We start from the raw sequence: 6,648 nt of genomic DNA on the forward strand, positions 1-6,648 counted from the left end.
AAACTCTTTTTGGTACTTTTTTATTTTTAAAATGCCAATAATACACACATTATAGCATCCTTCAAGGACTGAAAATAATGGATGCAAAGTATGTCTCTGTGTCTGCCAATGTCTTGCACATAGTAGATATTTGACAAAATAGTTGTTACTATTTTTACTTTTTTGCTAACGCATGAATAGAATACTTTAAAAGCCATGAAAAATGTTTTGGGTTATTTATTATTATAAAAATACTACTGGGAATCTTTCATGGAGTCATAGCTTGAATTAAAGATCAACTCCTGATTAAAGTTCATAAAGTGTGTTGAAAATCTATTGTGGATAAGGACTACTATATCCTATTGGTTTCTCAGCTCTCTTGGGAGACATTGTCATCTTTTAATTGTATGCTACTTTTGAGAAAAATTATCTAAAGTTTACATGGAATACCAAAGCCAATATCTAGAACATAATTTTGTCACCTCTTCCTTCTTTTATCATTTACTCATCTGGGTGCTGTGTTATCTCACATCTCCTTTACTGTTTCATTTGGTGAGTAGTAAAAGAAATGAATACCTATGACAAGTGTTATATACATATTATTCAGGGAATTATGAGGATTACAGGCATGTTTTCATCCTTAGAATATTTTAGAATCTGTTTGAATAGGTAAGGCATCAATTATAAAGTCAATAGCAAAAGATAAATCTATATAATTAATCCTAGGATTATTTATGGGAGTTCAGAAAAGGAAATAGTATGAGGCTAAGTAAATAGGGTCAATAGGCCATGACTCCATTACAAAAGTTGTAAAGGAAGAACAAGATTATGCATACAAAAGAAGTGGCTTGAACAGAGATAAGGAGGAGGCAACATAATATTAGGGAAAGAACTCAGTACCTATATTGGAATTCAACCTGTGTAGCCCATGTCTTAGTAATCATATGTCTGGGAAGATTTATCTTGCAGACTTTTAAAAAAATATATTTGTACTATGTAAGGTGTAAGTTAGGACAAACATATGTTCAAACTGGCATAATAAGAAATTTCCTTAAGTAAGATAAGCCAAAAATAGTCACCAGGTTCCAGATGCCATCAGGACGCCGGCCAGGCTTCCCTGGACTGAAAACCCCACCAATGTGTCCTGGAGCTCCGATTCCCCAGAAACCTACCCTACTAGGGAAAGAGAGAGGCAGACTGGGAGTATGGACAGACCAGTCAACGCCCATGTTCAGCGGGGAAGCAATTACAGAAGCCAGACCTTCCACCTTCTACAACCCACAATGACCCTGGGTCCATGCTCCCAGAGGGATAGAGAGTGGGAAAGCTATTAGGGGAGGGGGTGGGATATGGAGATTGGGTGGTGGGAATTGTGTGGAGTTGTACCCCTCCTACCCTATGGTTTTGTTAATTTATCCTTTCTTAAATTAAAAAAAAAAAACACTTCAGGCCCGGGTGCAAAAGTGATAAAAAAATAGAAAGATGAATAGCCAAAACCTGGAATCAACCCAGGTGTCCAGCAACAGATGAGTAGCTAAGAAAGTTGTGGTATATATATACAATGGAATACTACTTAACTATTAAAAAATGGTGGTTTCATTTCCTTCATCTTCGATGGAGCTTGAAGAAATGATATTAAGTGAAATAAGTCAGAAATAGAAGGATGAATATGGAATGATCTTACTCATAGACATAAGTTGAAAAACAAGGGCAGAAGAGAAAACACTAAGAAGAAATTGGACTGGAGTTAAGATTCTGGAATGGGGGTGAGGGTGGGGGTGGGGGCTCAGGTCCTGGAACATGATGACAGAGGAGGATTTAGTGGAGATTGAATTATTATGTGGAAAACTTGGAAATGGTATGCATGTGCAAACTATTGTATTTTACTGTTGAGAAATTAAGAAAATTTTTTAAAGAGTTAAAAAAAAGTGTTGCTTTATTTTGATGAGAAGATGACAGGTCACTGTTCACTTATGGTCACTGTTCACTTATGGTTTAATCTTGGGCTTATAAATTAAGAGATGGATATGGTTGTTCTCTCTTCTGATTCCTCACTTCTTCATAGTTGTTTAAACACCAGATTTCCATATGATAGTTCTTAGAAGCACTGGACCTCCATCTTGTAAGGTTAAATATAGTGGAAAAGAGAACAGTAGATTTTTATATTTTAAACAGGTTCAACTAAATAAATTACATCTCATTTGTCTTGACTAGGTTGTCTACCCATTCCCAGGATATGAGATTCTCACCAGGGTCAGATCTAAACCATAATACTTGAGATTAAATCAACACTACTTGGAGCACATGAGATAGTTGCTCATATGAAATTTTGTGTTTGACTATTTAAAAGGAGTATATAGATTCTGGGAGCCAAAACAATAGAGAAAGTGGTAGGGGGAGGGGGCAAATATATGGATAGATAGTACCACTATCACACCTGAAGCAGAAGTCTCAGTCTTTGTGAGAGTCAGTGTCTCTATCTGTAATGGTGTCTCCCAGCTGAATTGCTTGCATAACCAAGAGAATGAATGTGTAAGTGCTTTGCAGATTATAAGGTACTGAGAAATCAAGATCTCCTTATGATACACTAATAAGAAAAATACACAGGGAAATGAGTGAACTTTAAACATGCTAACCAAATATATTTATGAGGTCTCCAAAAAATTGCTGTGTATAGAGTATGGCTATGTTCATATCACATACCTAAACTGTTACCAGTTCTCCTTTTCAAATTCTTTTTACATGTTTTGTTCTCTCCCCCCACCCATCAAAACATTTTCCTAATGAGTGCAGATTCTAAGCAAGCATTAAGGCCAGACAATCTTAAGAATTTTCTCTGTTTTCTTACAATACCTTGAAATGGGTGAAAAATAAGAGGGAAAGGACTTTTAGGTCCTAGGTTTCCATATTCTTTATTCTTTTTCGTTTCTTGTTACGTTGAAAATACTGACAATATGGCTTGTGTTGTTTTACAAAAAGACTTTTGATCTATCCTGCTTTCTCAGCACCACCTCTCCTTTAAAGTCTTTGAATTATCATGTATTGTTGGATAATCAGGAGGATGAAACTGAATTACCAGTTTGGCAATTCTTAATAAACAGGAAATAAGGTTATTCCTTTGAACAGGTTTCAAAGGAAATAAGCTCGTGAGCCAGATACTTCAGGCCCTGAACTCAGATAAATTATATTTTTTTCTTTTCTAACCTCAGACACGAGACAAAAGTTGGGATCATTCCACTATCTATCTAGAAGCAATATCTATTCTCTTTAGGCAGTTTGTATTTTGTATGACTAGCCAACTCTGCCAATGAGACTTACGATACTTTTTTCCCCCGTAATAACTTAAAGTGGTGCTTCTTTCATTTTGTATTATGTCTTTTCTTCTTTTTAACTATACATCCTTTTTTCATCTAGATTAGCTCTGCTAGCTATCCAACAATATATTATATCTCTTTTGCAATAGTTATGAGAAGGTAGAATAGATGGTTAGAATCTAGCTTGGAGTAGTGAATTGATTTGAATTGCAGAGTGAGTTCATATGCCAATTTGGATCTTTGTCTTAGAAAAAAAGCAGAAAATTATTCCCCCCAACAAAATGATATATAACTTTAAAAATATTAGTGATTTAATATTTACTTACAAAGTTATGAGGTAACATATATAATTCTGCACTGTTCCAACCACCAGAGCTTTGTGTTCCCATTCACTTCATTGGAAACCGCAGTAGTTCTCCTAAGGTCACATATATGGGTTGACTATTATTTCTATAATATCTATTTCAGCAGATGGGGTGGTACTGTATCTGTGCTCACACATGTTAAGAACCTGGGTTCAATCCCCTGACTCCCCACCTGCAGAGGGAAAGCTTTATGAGTGGTGAAGCAGTGCTGCAGGTTTCTCTCTGTATCTCTTCCTCCCTCCTTCCCTCCCCTTTCCTTTCAATTTCTGGCTGTCTCTATCCATTTATAAAACAAAAATATTGACAACACTATAGGATAAGAGGGATACAATTCCCACCATCAGAACTCCATACCCACACGCTCCCTTGAAAGCTTTCCTATTTTTTTTATTTTTATTTTTTAAATATTTATTTATTCCTTTTTGTTGCCTTTGTTGTTTTATTGTTGTAGTTATTATTGTTGTCATTGTTGTTGGATAGGACAGAGAGAAATGGAGAGAGGAGGGGCAGACAGAGAGGGGGAGAGAAAGATAGACACCTGCAGACCTGCTTCACCGCCTGTGAAGCGACTCCCCTGCAGGTGGGGAGCCGGGGCTCAAACCGGGATCCTTATGCCGGTCCTTGTGCTTTGCGCCACGTGCGCTTAACCCGTTGAGCTAACACCTGACTCCCGCTTTCCTATTTTTTATCCCTCTGGGAGTTTGACCCAGGATCATTATGGGGTACAGAAGGTGGAAGGTCTGGCTTCTTCACTGAACCATGGGCATTGTAGGTTGATCCATACTCCCAGCATGTCTCCCACTTTCCCTACTGGGGAAGGGCTCTGGGGAAGCGGGACTCCAGGACACATTGGTGAGGTTGTCTGCCTAGGAAAGTCAGGTAGCATCTGCAACTTGCCTGAAAATCATTAATATCTAAAGCAGAACAAGTTGTTAAATATTCAGGAACTTAAAGGCAAGAACATAGTAGATGAGATTTGGGGTCTCCATTTTGGAAAAAGCTATTAGGTCTATTTTAAGTATATTACAAGGGTCTCATGACTTAACTAATTTTTGCCTGAGTCCAATAGCTAACATGCAGGTGGAGCAAAGGTACTTTCTGGGGATATGGTGTCAGAGTTGAAAATAGGATGAGAAAGCTACATCAGGGAGGAGAGTGGCTCCCAAATATGGGAAAAGTATATAAATATTGTTAAATGTAAGCCCCATGGATTTGATATGGGGGCCCATATTCAGCACAGGAGCCTGTGTAACCTCTGTATCCCTGTAGGTCTGAGCTTGAATTCTGTGGTCATGGCATGGAACATTCAAGACTGCACCTTCCCTTCCTTTCTAGGTGACATATACACCTGCTACTGTTTCTGAATGGCCTTCCTTTCTTACTCTCTGCATTCTGATGGGATTGGAGTTCAGAGCCCTCTTGTCATCTTTCCCTAAATTACAATTTTTAGGTTCAATGCTAGTTTTCATTGGACTAAATAGTTGGTTATACTAGTCATAGAACTTACTGCTAGTGTCCATTAACTTCCAAATCACCAACACTTATTGGCTCCATGGTCCTGATGTTGGCCTCTCACTCATTACTCATATGCCCTATTGGAGTTTTACAATAAGGAACATTGATCCATGTATCTCAACATTGAGATGAAGGTGCCTGACTACTGAAACAGTGCTGATTTGCTTCATATGGGTAAAGATAATGAAACGATCTATTTTTTTCAAAACTTCTATCCTCATTCTATCTACTTGCCTCTTGTACTTAGGAGATGGAGATGTTTACTATTGCCTGCCAAATTTTCCTTCTAGAATTCTGAAAGCTTCATGTTGGATTTGAGCTTCCTTAAAGTCCAGGAAGAAGAAAGGGATTCTGTTGCCCATCTATCAGCTACACCATAGGTTAGGGAGCTATTTTCTGTTGTCATATCTGGATTCTACCCATTACTTGGTGGGTGGCATTAGTCTTGTTTTAGTCTCTTTGAAACAGTAGTACCTATGTTACAATATAAATAATACCTCTGTGACTAGAATTAAATGTGTGCATTCATGTAAAATACTTCAAAACTAGCAGCAACTAAGAAGAGTTAGATGTTAGTTTAATATTAATTAGCAATATGTATGGTTATTGTTAATTGTTCAGGTTCAGAAGATAACATGAGACTCCAAGTAGCATTTTTTTCCTTCTGCATTTTTAGTTGTGAGTGGGGCCAAATCTCTTCTCCTTATCTTCTTTATTTAAGATGTATGTATGTATGTGAGACTGGAAAAGAAAGAGACCAGAGCATGCTCACCTGTGTCAGATGGTGGTGCCAGAGATTGAACCTGTGGTGTCCGGGCCCTCAGGCACATAAGTTCTATATTCTAACAGATTTAAATGTCTCTCCAGCTCTCCTTTTTATTTTGTCACTATGTTTATTTCTGGGTCTCTGTGCCTGCACAATGAATCCACTATTCCTAGTGATCATTTTTTCCCCTTTCTTGTTTGTTTGATAGAGACAGAGAAATGGGAATGGGGGTATACGGAGAAGGAGAGGCATCTGCAGCACTGCTCCACCACTCATAAAGCTTCCCTCTTCCAGCTCCTCACACATTATCATCTTATTCAAATCCATTTTTAATTTTAATAGTTTTAATTGACATGCTTAATTCAGTGTTTGGTTATGAGCACCCTCTCCTCGCCCCAACCCCATGCATAGATACACATATATGTGTCTGCTTTGACAGGGAGATTTTGATTGTAAGAAGCAGACATACACTCAGGTTAACCTTTTAAGAAAAGGAAAACTATTTTGAGTTTGATAAAAACAGATGACACTCAAGAATAGGAAACAAAACCCATGAGAATACTGGATGTAGAATGTTTACCATATATATTATGCAGGTTACTCATTAATCTCTCATCTAATTGAATTCACTCTGTATCCTTCTCTATTGCCATAGTGCTTTATAGACATGTTAGGAATCTCTATGTGTAGTCTCTCTCTGAGTTCATTC

This window comes from Erinaceus europaeus, chromosome 9 (genome assembly GCF_950295315.1).
Source record: "Erinaceus europaeus chromosome 9, mEriEur2.1, whole genome shotgun sequence".
NCBI lineage: Eukaryota > Metazoa > Chordata > Mammalia > Eulipotyphla > Erinaceidae > Erinaceus > Erinaceus europaeus.